Genomic DNA, 15,871 nt, shown 5'->3' on the forward strand with positions numbered 1-15,871 from the left:
AGGACTTTGTGGACTGGTGTTGGGTTAATGGGTTAATGTTGGACTTTGGCTTGGGCAGCATTGGGTTGGGATGTTTTCGTGATGCACCTTTTCTTTACATAAAACTCTCTCTTATATATGAGTTGCTGTGGATTTGTTTCTCCAATGTACCTAGACTAATATAGCATCTTTCAGGTATTTTCAGCTTTCAGCCAAGATATATCTGTCATCAGCAATGATATCCCTTTGTTTTTATATCTGCTTCTGGATTCAGCCTAGTCCTCTGGCAGCTCCCTGTCAATGTGCTGCTGCAACACTTGTTGGACGATCTTCAGCAAAACTATATTTGCATGTGATGTCAATGATATTATTCAATAACTTGAATGTTCTTTGCATCAACTTTCTTTAAATAGGCATAAATATGGACCTATTTCAGTCAACTGGCCGAGTAATTGTCTTTCAAATTTTCTAACATAGATGTTTCATCAAGTTATTGAAACATTTTTATTGGTATTTCATCAGCTCCTAAAGTCTTGTTTTTGCCTACTGCTTTCAGTGCAGATAGAACTTCTTCCTCAAGCACCATTAGTTTTTGCTCATTTGCTACTACCTGACATAGTGGGTTGGCAACTAGTTGTGTTTTTTTTTGGTATAGTGATTATGTAATCCTTCCATTTTCTTTTGATGCTGTTCTGCATCATTCAATATTTTGCCCAAAGAATCTTTCAATATTGCAATGAAAAGTTTACATTTTATATTGAGTTCTTTCAGTTTAAGATATGCTGAGTGTGTTATTCATATTTGGTTTTCTAACTCGTGGTCTTTGCACATTTCATTATAATATTTTACTTTGTCTTCTCCAGCTACCATTTGAAAACTCCTGTTCAGCTCTTTGACTTAATCATTTCTTCTATTTGCCTTAGCTACTCCACCATTAAGAGCAAGTTTCAAATCTCTTCTGACATTCACTTTGAAAATTTTCTTTCTTTCTTGTCTTTTTAATTACCTTTTGCTTTTTTCATGAATGATGGTCTTAATAGCTGCCCTCAGCTCATCAGGTCTTCTGTCCTTAGTGTTCAATGTGCCAAATCTGTTCTTGAAATTCAGGTGGGATAGACTCAAGATTGTATTTTGGCTTCTGTGGACTTGTTTTAATTTTCTTTTGCTTCAATCTGAACTCACATGAGAAATTGATGGTCTTTTCCACAGTCAGATGAATTCAATTGAATTCTGGATTGTGTCATTCTCAGCATAGTAAACCATAAGATTTTGTTTAAAAAATATTATTAATTGGGAGTTAATAAATATATCACCTCAAAAAGAATTGAGTTCAATCACCTCAAAAAGAATTGCATAATTGCTACCACCATCAGTTTCCAAGCTTTCTTCCTGGACTCCCTGACATCATCTCCCTCTTACCACCCCCATCTGTCCCTAAAGGTTCATCAATCCTGGGATTCATATTCTGAAACACAGAAAAAACATAAAACACAACTTCATGATGGTGACCTCCAATGACATAACACCTCTGAGATACACCCCAATATGAACAAAATAAAATGAAAATATAGAAAATGTTAAAACCAGACCAGCTCTAGCACACATCAGAGATGGGAATCAACTGACAAAGTTTTAACTGGTCAAGTCAGATTTATGCCTTTGATCTTCATATTCATCACTCCAATGCACTTCTGTTTAGTAACCACTTTCCTCTCATCCTTCAATTTTAGATAGAGGCAATTTATTTATGTCCTGAGCAGTCCCACAACTGAATCTTGGGCTCCCACTGCCATCCATTACCTTCTGCACACCGGATTCTCACTATTTAGTCTCTGATACTAATCCATCCTTCAACTTTAGATTATATGGTTTACAATCCTTCGGTGACTGATGGTGGTGGTGTGCTTCTTCCATGCGGACTTAGTTGACATCTCAGTAAGAAGGCTGCTTGTTTGGAGACAAGCCTTTAAGACCCCAGACATTGTTTTATCTGTTAACCAGGCATCATATAAATTATTCACCACATTTTTCTATAGCACCTGTATCTTCTGTGTTTCCTTCCTAAGGGTGAGTACCCAGAAGGGGCATGATGTAAGACCTAATTGTTCTTAACTTGGAGCTAGGATTTAGTGTAAGCCCCAAATCCATTCCTGGATCTATGTTTTTTTATCTGACTTTGGCTCCCTTCAAAACTTCCTTGTTAATTTATTATGGTTAATTTATTACCAATATTGTAAACCATAGGGTTTTCTGATTAAAAATGGCCCATACTGGTTCATTGTAGCTCACTAACACCAAGGATATTGATCTTTATGCATCCCATTTCATTTTTGACAACTTTCAAATTTTCCTAGATTCATATTTCACACATTTCAAGTTCTGCTTATTAGTAGATTCTCTTAAAAATTATTATTAAGGGCACTTATTAGGGGCTCTTACCTCTTACAGCCATTTCTTCTCAATAAGTGGATGCCTTGGAGGCTTTGCTCCCACAGGCTTTACTTTATTGATATCATTACTGCTGACTATGCTTTGAGAAGGCAGGTCTTCCTCAGCCATATTTTGCATGTGGTTTCACCAAGGGGCTAATCTGGTAATGTTCTGCTACTGTCCAATTGGTTTTCAATCACAGACAACGTTTTGATGATATCCATAGGTAGCTAATTACCCTGCAGTGTACAGTCTATTCTTTCTTTGTACTCTAGTACAACTCTGCTGAAATCGTTTCACGTTGGGTGAACTTACTGGCATTTGAAATATGAGTGACATAGCTTCCAGCATCACAGCAATGCAACACATAAGCCACCACAGTACAACAAACTGACAGACGAGTGGTGGTATGGGGGACTGATCGATGTTAACTACCAAATCAAAGATTATTCTGGTCCAAGTTGAAACAAAACTTTAATTATCCCTGTTCTTTAAGTCTACTCAGAGATGCTTCAGAGAAAAGATTTGATGATATATTTCTGAGAAATTATCCACTGAAAACCCTTTGTGCAAGCTTACTCTGAGAAACATGGGGTTTCACGAATCACTTGACTTCATGACAATTGATAAAAAGTACTTGGCACTTTTTTAGTCCTTAAGGGACCAATGGTAAAAAGACACATGCAAGCTTTCCTTATTTCCAGCAGAAGAGAGAAACATTAAACACTCAATTTAACAATTAATAACCAGTTACTATTATGATCAAAGCTGTAGGAAGTTCCAGTACTAAGTGAGTTCTGCCCTGTTACAAATATTTGTCTGCTGCCTACTCTATACCAGACATTGTTCTAGACACAGGGGATTCATCAAAATCTAATTAGATAATTCCTTCTTTCCATAAAGAAATATATTTCAGTTAAGAGAGATAGCCTAAAATCAATAGTGGGAATAAATTTCAGTGGCTCTGTCTGATTTGGTTCTGATGTAAGTTGAATATCTAATTTTTTCATTCTTATTTCCTTTTATGATCAGAATCATTGTGAGCCAGAAATGTTTTGTGCAACTGCAGGTAAACATCTGAGAATGGTAACATAAGTAAATTAAATGCTGCAACACAATACTAACAATGAGATATTTAAAAACTTATAAAAATAGGGAAAAAAAGAAAGCTGGATGGTTTTAAGGACATTGTCATTGTAAGTACATTGAGAGTGTATTTGAACATGAGTGTTATGGAGAAATATAAAGCAGGGAAGTGGAGGAGACACGAGGATGAAGGTTTATGATTTTTTTTAGATAGAATAGTGACATATAGCTAAAGGCTTGAAAAAGTAGGGAAAGAACCCTTTTGATATTGAGGGGAGCACATTGTAGGCAGACACAACAGCAAGTGCAAAATCTTTGGCATTAGAACATAGTGGGTAAGTACAAGGAATGGCAAGAAAGCTAACATGACCAGGAGGTACTGAATGCAAATCTAGGAGATTTGCTCAGAGAGGTTAGGGGAATCAGACTATAGAAGATGTTGTAGGTCATTGTTACCTCCACTTAGAGTCAGCCAGAGAGCCATTGAGTACATTGAACAGAATGAGGAAAGTTTTACTTATGGATGGAAGATATTTTCCTGCTGTTGTGATGTGTGATGAAAATATCTTTAGGGAGTAGAAGGGGAAGTCAGTAGACCAATCAACATTTGAGGAGAAAGATAATAGTAGTTTGAATCTTCAGAGCTGCACCCCAAGAGCTGTGAAGTGATGGAATTCAGGATGCATTTTTAAAGATAGAGTCAGTGGGATTTCCTGATAGTTTTATTGGTTAGATTTTTGAAGTATTCATGGGTAATGACCAAGACATTTCCACTGGAAGGATAACAGTGCCATTAATTAGATAGGAAGATGGAGGTGGAGAATATATGTTAGATATGGACAGGAGTTCATTATTGGATATGTTAAATTTGAGGTATCAATTTGAGGTAAATTTGAGGAAAGATACACTGTGCCATTTGAGCTCAGGTGAGAGGTCTGAGTTGGAGGTATAAATTTGGAAATGGACATTATGTAGAGGATAATTGATGCTTCAAAGCTGAATCAGGAGTGTATAGAAGGGAGAACTGGAAGTTATCTCTGAAGAAGTGATGTTCTGAAGGTACCTGAAAAATTAGTATGTTATTTTGGGTGGAGGGTCAGATCAAGAACTCCCTCACAACAATGGCACTAGTGAGAGGCTCTCATTTTCCCATAAAAACAATGGAGAATATGTAAGAAATCTACTCATAGAGATTCTTTATATCTGACAAGATTTTTTTGGTAACAATGTAATTTTCTTGAATGATTCTATGAACTTATTATTAAAAGTAATTGAGAGGCTAGAATATTTTTTCAAAGTCCCTCAATGTCTCAAATAAAAATGAGATTTGGTTCTTATCCTTTATATCCCAGTATTGAAACAGCTGCGATTGTAGTACAGTTGTCACAAACTTGTTGAACATGGTTCAAATATGACTATGCAGCATATGTTGTCTACCTGCCTAAGAACCAATGCATGCTGGAAAGGGAATGTATGCTCCTTATGGCAGGAAGCAGTGGTTGTCATTATTAGTTGCAGCAGAGGCATTTTGACTAATGGTGATCACATGTTTGCAGAGTGGAACTTCCCATGGGCTTTCCATGCTATAATTATTGTTGGAGGGGCAATATTTGCTTGAAACCATGAGCACTAGAGTCTGATTCTCAAAGATTCCAATTAACAGCTGTGTATCTTTAAGTAGATAAAAAAAATTGATGCATTTGATCTATGGTTTTGCTGAAGAATATTGAAAATACTATGGACTGCAGAAAGAACAAAACAGATATGTCTTGGAAGAAATACAGACAAAATGCTCCTTAGAGGCAAGGAAGGTAAGATTTTGTCTAACATACTTTGGATATGTTGTCAGGAGAGGCCAGTGCCTGGAGAAGGATATTATGTTTGGTAGGGTGGAGGGGTAGTGAAAAAGTGAAAACTTTGACAAAATAGATTGACACAGTGGCTGAAACAATTGGCCTAAATATAGACCCAATTGTGAGGATGGCGCAGGACTGGGCAGTGTGTCATTTAGTTGGACACAGGGTAGCTATGAGATGGAAGTGACCCGATGGCACATGACAACAACAGTTTCTTCCTTGCTAAATGGGTTTAAAAGTAATGCATACCTTTGAAGGTTTGCCAGGAGAATATTATAATGTACTCAAGGTGCTTAGTAGGCATTCCTCAAGTCATTATCATGAATCACTATGAGATTCATTTTGTTAGCACACATTCCGAAGTAGTCAAGTGTGCTCATGATTCAGAAAAAAATATCAGGTTGGACAATAAAATGCCCACTTGATGTGTTTGCCATTTATCATGTTTTACATAGATTTGCAAACAGTGGTGAATTAGATTGAAAAATAATAACAGATGTTTTATATAGTCTTTACTAATGGTGAAATGCTATAAGTCTATTATCTTACTTTATTTTACCACTCTGTGTGGAAGATAGAAATTATTCTGTTTTATAGATCAGGAGACTGAGGCATGCTGTCTTGACTAAAGGCACACATTTAGTGAGTGGCAGGTACAAGATTTGAAAGAAGCTGCCATTTTTCAAGTTCTTAAACCAGCATCCAGGTTTTCTAACACAGAACTTGTGTCTCAGTAATTCACACTTACTGCTTACTGCTCTTAAAGGCATGCCTGAAGACAGCAATCCACTTTTGAAAAGGCTGCATTTGCTGTTGTCAGTTACTGTTGAGTTGGTCCCAACTCTTAGTGACCTCATATACAACAGAACAGCACACTACCAGTCCTGTACCATCCTCACAATCATTGTCATCTTTGAGCCCCTGGTTGTAGCCACTGTGTCAATCCATTTCATTGGTCTCTTTCTCTCTAAACTACCAAGCATAATATCCAGGTCATGATGAGTCCTTGACAACATGGCCAAAGTATGTGAGATAAAATCTTGCCATCCTTACTTCTAAGGAACATTCGGACTATACTTCCTCAAAGAGTTTTGTTAATTTTTCTGGAAGCCCAACTATGTTCACTATACTTCACCAACAACATGATTCAAAGGCACACATCTTTCTCTAATCTTCCTTATTCATTGTCCAGTGTTTTTGCATGCATGAGGCAATTAAAAGTACCCTGGTTTGGGTAACATGCACCTTAGTTTTCAAAGAGACATGTTTTACTCTTTAACCTTTTAAAGCGGTGTGTTAGACAGGATTCTCTAGAAAAACCAGGATACTTATGATTATATATATAAATAAACACCTGATTAGTCTGCAGAGCAGTACAAATGGCTCAGTTCAACTAATTTCCGTGAGATAGTTAATTACACTGGCAGTCCTTCAACTCATGAGAGTTTCTGGGTGCAAATCAAGGAAGCAGACAGCTGAGTCTTCTGAATAGCAATGCAGGCAGTCCAGCCACAGGCAGCAAACATTAGGGCAGGTCACCAACAGTCAGCCAGATGACAGGGTCCAACAGTCCCCAGCTCAAGTGATGTATACACCAGCAGTTTGGTGAAGCAGGCCTTGAAGGAACCTCAAATTATAGTGACACAGTCCACGGGTTGGGTGTCCCACATGTAGCATTGCTTGCAAGTTGAGGCAGAAAACTAGCTCAGGTAGCTGCACACTGGTCCGATCATCAGAGAGCAAGAGACAAAAAAGCAAGTCTTGCTGAGCCATTTATCTTTTTGCCCTTCAATTAAGCTGAAACCTTATTAACCCCATATGTGTTTCTTGGCCAGATTGGCACAATAATCCTACCTACTACAATCCACCCCTTGCCAACTTGGCACCTGTACATAATTTTTTAGCCATATATATAATTTCCAGATATTAAAAAAAATCACACTTATACTTAATATCAAGCATCTATCATACATATAAATGAAAACACACTGAGTTAATTGTATCTGATACATCATGCATGATTAAAGGAAAGATAGTCAATAAGCACACATAAAGAAAATAAATTGACAATCAAAACCTCTCTTTTGCAATTGATCACGTGGTCGTAACTGATAAGTAGAAATACTTTCTTCCACTCCCCATTCTGTATTACCTTTGCCCTCAGCAAGCACCTCATCTGGCTGTGGTTTTTTGCCTGGTGGTGTGAGTCAGACCTTCATTCATAGGGATCTGGGTCATTAGATGTCCTGGCAGGATTGGGTTGCTGTAATTTCCCATTTACTTTAATCACAAGGCATGGTAGCACTAAGAGACGGCCTACAGGATCTCCTAGATTCCAGACATATTCTTTACCTCAATAATATAGCACTAGTCCAATTTCTCCTTGGTAATCAGGGTCAATCACACCACTCAGTACAGTGACCCCCTTCCTGACCTGTTGATTCCAAGGCATGAGAAGCCTAAAGTGGCTAGGGAGCATTCTCAGTTGCCAGTTCCTTCCTTCAGGACCAGGACCCCCAGGCCTGAAATGCATAGGGTTGCTGGGAGAGGAAGCAAAAGTGCTGCAAGTGGATCACAAGGAGTATAGTGAGTGGGCCTATGCCAGCTTCTACCCCTTGGTTCCTGGATCCATGCATTCTGGCTATTGGAGACATATATTGGCCACTAGTTTAGAGAGTATACAGCCTCCTGGAGAATATAGCCCCAGTCCGCAAGTGGTTGCCACCTAGCTGGTGCCATAATTGTATCCTTAGGAGGCCATTCCATATTTCTATCAAGCCAGCTGCTTCAGAATGATGAAGAATATGATATGACCAGTGGATTCCATGGGTCTGGGCCCATCGCCACACTTCATTTGCTGTGAAGTGAGTTTCTTGATCTGAAGCAATGCTATGTGGGATGCCATGCCAGTGGATGAGGCATTCTGTAAGTTGACGAATGGTCATTTTGGCAGAAGCATTGCATGCAAAGAAGGCAAATCCATATCCAGAGTAGGTGTCTATCCCAGTAAGAACAAAACACTGCCCCCTCCACAATGGAAGTGGTCCTATGTAACCAACCTGTCACTAAGTTGCCGGTTGATCTCCTCAAGAAATGGCCCCATATCTTGGACTCAATGTTGGTTTCTGCTGCTGGCAGATGGGGCACACAGCAGTGACAGTGGCTAAGTCAGCCTTGGTGAGTGGAAGTCCATATTGCTGCACCCATGCATAACCTCTGACCCTGCCACCATGTCCACTGTGTGCATGTGCCCATTGGGTGATAACAGGAGTGGCAGAGGAAAGAGGAGGACCAGTCTCCACAGCGCGTGTCATCTTATCCATTTGATTGTTAAAGCCCTCCTCTTCAGAGGTAATCCTTTGGTGAATGTTCATATGAGACCCGATTATCTTTACTTTCATGGCCCATTCAGAGATATATATCCACATACCTCTTCCACACACCTCCTTGTCACCAATTTTTCAATCATGTTCCTTCCAATTCCCTTACCATCCAGCCAAACCCTTAGCCACAGCCCATGAATCAGTATACAGTCTCACATCTGGCCATTTTTCCTTGCAGGCAAACTGAACACCCAAGTGCACTGCTTGAAGTTATGCCCATTGGGAGGATTTCCCTTTACCACTGTCCTTCAGGGAGATCCCAGAAAGGGGCTGTAGTGCTGCTGCTATCCACTTACAAGTGTCACCTGAATATTATGTAGAGCCATCAGTAAACCAAGCGCAGATTTTCTGTTCCTCAGTCAACTTATAAGGAACTCCCCAGGAGGCCATAGGTGCAGACTGGAAGAAAGAATGTACTATGACAGGAATGAAGACAGTGGGCATTTGGGCCACTTCATGCAGTTTACATGTCCCTTCAGGTCCTGCTTTGGTCCGATCTCGTGTATACCACTTCCATTTAACAATGAAGCATTGCTGTGCACGTCCAACTTTTTGACTCTGTGGGTCAGACAATACCCAGTTCATGATGGGCAGCTCAGGCCCCATGGTGACTTGGTGGCCCATGATGAGGCATTCAGTCTCCACCAAGGCCCAGTAACAGGCCAAGAGCTGTTTTTCAAAGGGGGAGTAGTTGTCTGTAGAGGATGGCAGGATTTTACTCCCAAATCCCAAGGGTCTATGCTGTGATTCACCAGTAGGTGTCTGCCAAAGACTCCACACTGCATCTCTATGTACAACGGACACCTTTAGCACCATTGGGTCAGCTGGATCACATGGTCCCAGTGGCAAAGCAGCTTGCACAGCAGCCTGAACCTGTTGCAGAGCCTTTTCTTGTTCTGGGCCCCACGCAAAATTGGAGGCCTTTCATGTCACATGATAAATAGGTCGAAGTAGAACACCCAAGTGAGGGATATGCTGCCTTCAAAATCCGATGAGGCCCACTAGGCATTGTGCCTCCTGTTTAGTTGTTGCGGGGCGTGGGAGTTGGGGTGGGGACCATCAGATGCAATAGCTTATTCTTCACTTTAGTAGGAATGTCTCGACATGCCCCACACCACTGGACCCCTAGAAATTTTATTGAGGTAGAGGGTGCCTGGATATTCATTGGGTTAATTTCTCAACCTCTTGCACACAGATGTTGTACCAATGAATCTAGAATCTTTGATATATCCTCCATAGTGTGTCCAATCAGCATAATGTCATCAATATCATGGACTAGTTTGACATTTTGTGGAATAGACAGGTCATCAAGTTCCACTTGGACTAAATTATGGCACAGGGTGGAAAGGTTTAGGTATTCCTGGGGAAGAGTTGTGAAAGTGTATTGTTGCCCCTGCCAGCTGAAGAAAAACTGCTTCTGGTGGTCATTCGAGACTGGTATTGAGAGGAAGGCATTGGCCAGATCAATAGCTGCATACCAAGTACCAGGAGAAGTATTAATTTGCTCAAGCAATGGAATCACATCTGGAAAAGCAGCTGCAATTGGAGTCACCACCTGGTAAAGTTTATTATAATCCACTGTCATTCTCAGGATCCATCTGGTTTCTTTATAGGCCAAATAGGTGAGGTAAATGGGGGTGTGGTAGTCTTTGATGGTGGCACTGATCTCTGCTATCCCTCCAGGAATGTGGTATTGCTTTTGGTTTACTATTTTCTTAGGCAATGGCAGTTCTAATGGTGTCCACTTGGCCTTTCCTACCATAGTAGCCCTTATTCCACATTTCAGGGATCCAATATGGGGGTTCTGCTAGTTACTAAGTATGTCTATTCCAATGATGCATTCTGGAACTGGGGAAATAATGACACGATGGTTTTGGGGGCCCACTGGACCCACGGTGGTGTACCTGAGCTAAACTCCATTGATAATGTGACCTCCATATACCCCTACTTTGACTGGCAGGCCTTTGAAACACTTTGGGTCCCCTGAAATTAGTGTCAGTTCAGAGTCAATAGCCATTAATTCCCCAAAAGTTTGATTATTTCCTTTCCCCCAATGAACAGTCACTCTTGTTAAAGACCACAGGCCCCTTTGGGGAAGGCTAGAAGAAAGACTAGCAGTATAAACCTTCGGTGATGTAGCAGGGTCCTCTTTCAAAGGGACCTGGCCTTCCCCTCATTCACGGGGTTGTGGGTCTGCAAACTGGCTCAGGTCTGGGAATTGATTAAGTGATCATGACTCTCTATTCTGCTGTTCACCTGATCTAGCATTCTTCTGTCTGTATAGATCACATAAATATTTACTAGGTTTCCCATGTATTTCACTCCTAGGGACACCGTGGCTAAGTAGCCAATACCATAAGTCCACACCAGACAGGTTGCTTTGATTATTACAGGAACCTTGCTGTCCATTGTGATAACCTCATCTCTGTTGGTTCAGTGCGAACACCTACCCTCTACCACCACAGGGTCCAATCAGTCCCATTGCAGGCAAATGTCAGAGTTCACTTAGGGCAGCCCCCATTGTTAATCCTGGTGTGCATAAAATAGCAATCACAGGAGTCTTCAGAGATGCTTGGGCCCACTTCACACACTTGTACATTATAGTTCTGGTGAAGGGTATGTCCTCAGGACACCGCCTTTTTGGTTCTATGGGGAGTACCCTGATAGGTCCATCTATTCCAGCATACTAATTTCCCTAAGCTTTTGGATTCCTTCTTCTACAGTGTACCAAGGTAGGTCAGGTACCTCAAATTGGTCTAATCTAGGCCATCTGGCAACCCACAATTCAGTGAACCAATCAAATAAGCAATTAGATCTTCTCTTAACCTCTTTTGCTGAGGTTACAGGAAGAATATGTGCTTAGAGCCCCTATATCAAGCAACTCAGACTGCTCTAATGTTACATTCCTTGCACCAGTATCCCACACCCTTAGTAACCATTCCCTGGGATTCCCCAGGCTTCTGCTTATATGTATTAGAAAACTTGAGCAGATCTTATAGTGTACTTCTTCTGAGTAATCATCTCAACCTTACCTTTAGGAGCTTTCTGAGCCTTAATTTTAGTTACAGTTCTGGAGGAAATAATGGTTGGTGAGGGTGTTTCCTGGGTGTTGTCAGCAGTATCATGTAAGTCATCTCCCCCAGGCAATGCTACAGATGCAGCTACTCCTGGCATTTCAGCTTGAACAGTTTGGTTAATCTGCTCACATGTGGGTTGTTTTACTGATAGTGGATTAATCCCCTCAGCTGGGAGGGGTGAATCTATTGACTGGGGTGGCTCAATTGTTTCTAGGGTCTCAATATCCTCCTCTTCTGGATCATAAGCTCATATGTTCCCATCCCATGTTTCTGGGTCCCAATTCCTTCCTATTAATACCCTTACTTTAATACCAGACCATGTTATAGACCTGCAACTCAGCTAACGTAATTAAGCTACTCATACGATGAGACTCTGGATTTGGTTTTCAGTAATGTCAGTTAGAGGAGAGAAGGCTCTCCTTTGTAGCACATGCAGAAGCTTTTAGGTTTGTTATTTGGCACTTGAGATGTGCTTCTGAGGTTCTGAGATTATCCCTCTCCTTAATCACATTTTCTATTGTAAGGAGGACCATTGTAAGAAGGACCAGTCAACCAGCTTCCCTATAATTGTCATCCTGACAAAACTGCTGGAAAATATCAAACACATGTCTCTCTTCTAACCAGCACTTCATCTATTGGTGGTGATACTATGGCTTTGCTACTTCACACCATGAATTAGTAAGAGTGGTAGACTTACCTATGCCTTTAGGGGTAGCGATAGCATTATCATTGCTGTTAAACCTAATCATGCTGGAGTGTCAATTTAAGAAGCTCATATTTATGATCTTGTCTCTCTAGAACCACTCCTGGTACCAACTGTGTTAGACAGGGTTCTCTAGAAAAACAAAACCAGGACACTTATGATTTTATATATAGATATATACAACATAAGAAATAAGCAGCTAATTAGTCCACAGAGCAGTACAAATGGCTCAGTTCAACTTACTTCCATGAGACAGTTAGTACACTGGCAGTCCTTCAACCCATGAGGGCTGCTGGGTGCAAGTCAGCTGAGTCTTCTGAACAGCAATACAGGCAGTCTGACCACAGACAGCAAACATTAGGGCAGGTCACCAACAGTCAGCCAGCTCACAGGGTCTGACAGTCCCTAGCTCAAATGATGTATACACCAGCAGTGTGGCAAAGCAGGTCTTGAAGGAACCTTAAACCATAGCAACACAGTCTAAGGGTTGGGTGTCCCACAGGTAGTGTAGCTTGCAAGTTGAGGCAGAAAACTAGCTCAGGTAGCCACTCACTGGCCCGATCATCAGAGAGCAAGAAACAGAAAAGCGAGGCTTGCTGAGCCATTTATCTCTTTGCCCTTCAATTAAGCTGCAACTTTACTAACCCTATATGTGTTTCTTGGCCAGGTTGGCACAATCATCCTACCCATCACAAGCAGTAATTGTGTATTTAAGTAAAATGAAATCTTGGACAACTTCCATAATACACTTTTTCAGTGTATTATGATTTTATTTATTGGTCCACTTGTGAGGACTTTTGTTTTCTTTATGCTGAGGTGTAGTCCATACTGAAGGCTTTAGTCTTTGATCTTCACCAGTAAGTGCTTCAAGTCTTCTCAGCTTTCAGCAAGCAAGGTTACATCATCATCTGTACATTTCAGGTTGTTAGTGATTCTTCCTCAAAATCTGATCCTATGTTTTTCTTCAAACAGTTGAGTATCTTTAATACTTTTCTCAGCATACAGATCGAATAGTATGGTGAAAGGAGATAACTCTGAGACACACATTTTCTGATTTTAAATCTCTCTCCTTGTCTTGTTCAAATGAGTGCCTCATGATCCATGTACATGTTTCATATGAGCACAATTTCCCTTCTTCAAATGCTGTCCATATTCGTTATGGATTCACACAGTCAAATGCCTTTACATATTCAATAAAGCACAAGTTAAAATTTTTTTGGTTTTCTCTGCTTTTAGTAAAGATCTATCTGCCATCACCAGTGATATCTCTCATTCCAGGTCCTTTCTTAATCTCTCTTGAACTTCTGGCAGATTTCTGTTGATGTACTGTGCAACCATTTGTTAATTTTCTCTAGTCAAATTTTACTTGTGCATTATAGTAATTGCATTATTTATTATTTTTCATATTTGGCTTAATCATATTTCTCTGGGAAGGGCAGAAATATGGGTCACTTTCAGTTAGTTGGTCAGGTAGCTGTCTTCCAATCTTTGTATCATAGATGAGTGAGTGCTTCCAATGTTGCAACATTTGTTGAAACATCTCAATTATTATTCTCTGAGTTCCTGGAGCTTTGTTTTACATTTATACCTTCAGCACATTTTGAACTTCTTCCTTCAACACTATCAATTCTTGATCATATACTACATCCTAAAATGATTCAATGTTAACCAATTGTTTTTGTATGGTCCCTCTGTGTATCCCTTCAATCTTCTTTAGAGGTTTCCTGCAGTTTCATATTTTTGCCCTTACATAGAATTCTTCAGTATTGAAGCTTGCATTTTTTCCTTCAATTCTTTCAACGTTAGAAATGCTAAATGTGTTCCTCCCTCTTGCTCTTCTAACTTTAGTTCTTTGCACATATAATTATAAAACCTCACTCACTTCCATTGATTCAATTTGGACTCATAGCCACTCTAAAGAACGGAGTAGAACTGCCCCGGGAGGTTTCTGAGGCTGTAATTCTTTAAAGAAGTATCAAGTGTCATCTTTCTCCTGAGGAGCCACTGATGGTTTTAAACTGATGACCTTGTGGCTAGTAGCATAACACCATGAGATCTTTGATTTTATTATAAGAATTTACCTTTTCTTCTCTAGCTGCCCTTTGAAATCTTTTGGTAAGTTATTTTATGTCATTATTTCTTCTGTTCTCTTTAGCCTTGTTGTGACCGATGATATGGACTTTCTCCTTCATCTCTTCCACAGCTGTGTTTGATTCCTGTGTATTCAGCTAGTGACATTCACATTTATGTTGTTAAAAAAAATTGCAATGAATAAGTCATTGGCCGTGGAAAATTCTTCATGCAATATCTGGTGTTTTTTCTTTCACCAAGACATTTTAAAGCTACTGATCCTTCTTTGTTTCCAAAGTGTGTATTCCAATTACCAGTAATTGTCAATGCACCTGGATTGAATGTGACACCAATTTCAGAATTAAGAAATTGGTAAATTCTTCAATGTCTTGATCTTTAGCTGGTGCTTAATTGAATAGTAGTCATATTACCTGTTACTCCATATACCATACATACTCGAATATAAGCAGACCCGAATATCAGCTGAGGCACCTAGTTTCACCACAAAAACTGCATAAAAATATGCTGAAAAAACTCAGCTTATACATGAGTATATACGGTAATATTTTCCTTGTAACTCCTTGTGGATGCCATTCCACTGATAGTATTGCACATTAGGATGGATCTTGAAAATTATTTTTGATGATTAATGTTAGGCCATCCCCTGTTGATTTTTCATTTCTGGCATAGTAAACTATATGATTATCTGGTTAAAAATAGTCAATACCAGTCCATTTCCATTTACTAAAGCCTAGGACATCAATCTTTATGCATTCCATTTCATTGTTTATGATTTCTCATTTTCCTAGGTTCGTACTTCATATATTACATGCTACATTTACTAATGGATGTTTACAGCTGTTTTTTCTCATGTTGAGTCAAGACATATTAGCGAATGAAGGTTCCAAAAACTTTATCTACGTCACTAAGGTTGACTATACCTTAGGAGTACATCTCTTCACCAGTCATGATCATGTTTTGAGTGCTTTCCAACTTCAGTATTTCATCTTCCAGTATTAAATTAGATAGGGTTTCATTGATTTACATTTTGTAGGGATCAAAAGAACTGACATGACAAAATAACTTTTTAAAAAAATGCTTGTATCATTGACTAGCCCTATAATGGCAGCATCAACTGATCCTGAGAATTCCTCCTTTATTTCCTTTTGCAGTCATTGGTCATTCACATACCATAAAGACATTGAGTAAGGGAAATAGGTATCATTTCTCAGTGTTCCAAAAAGATTAGCTTGAAATTGAATATATCAAGCTCTATTGGATTTTTTT

Source organism: Echinops telfairi, unplaced genomic scaffold (genome assembly GCF_000313985.2).
Source record: "Echinops telfairi isolate 266 unplaced genomic scaffold, ASM31398v2 ScPeMD7_39;HRSCAF=148, whole genome shotgun sequence".
NCBI lineage: Eukaryota > Metazoa > Chordata > Mammalia > Afrosoricida > Tenrecidae > Echinops > Echinops telfairi.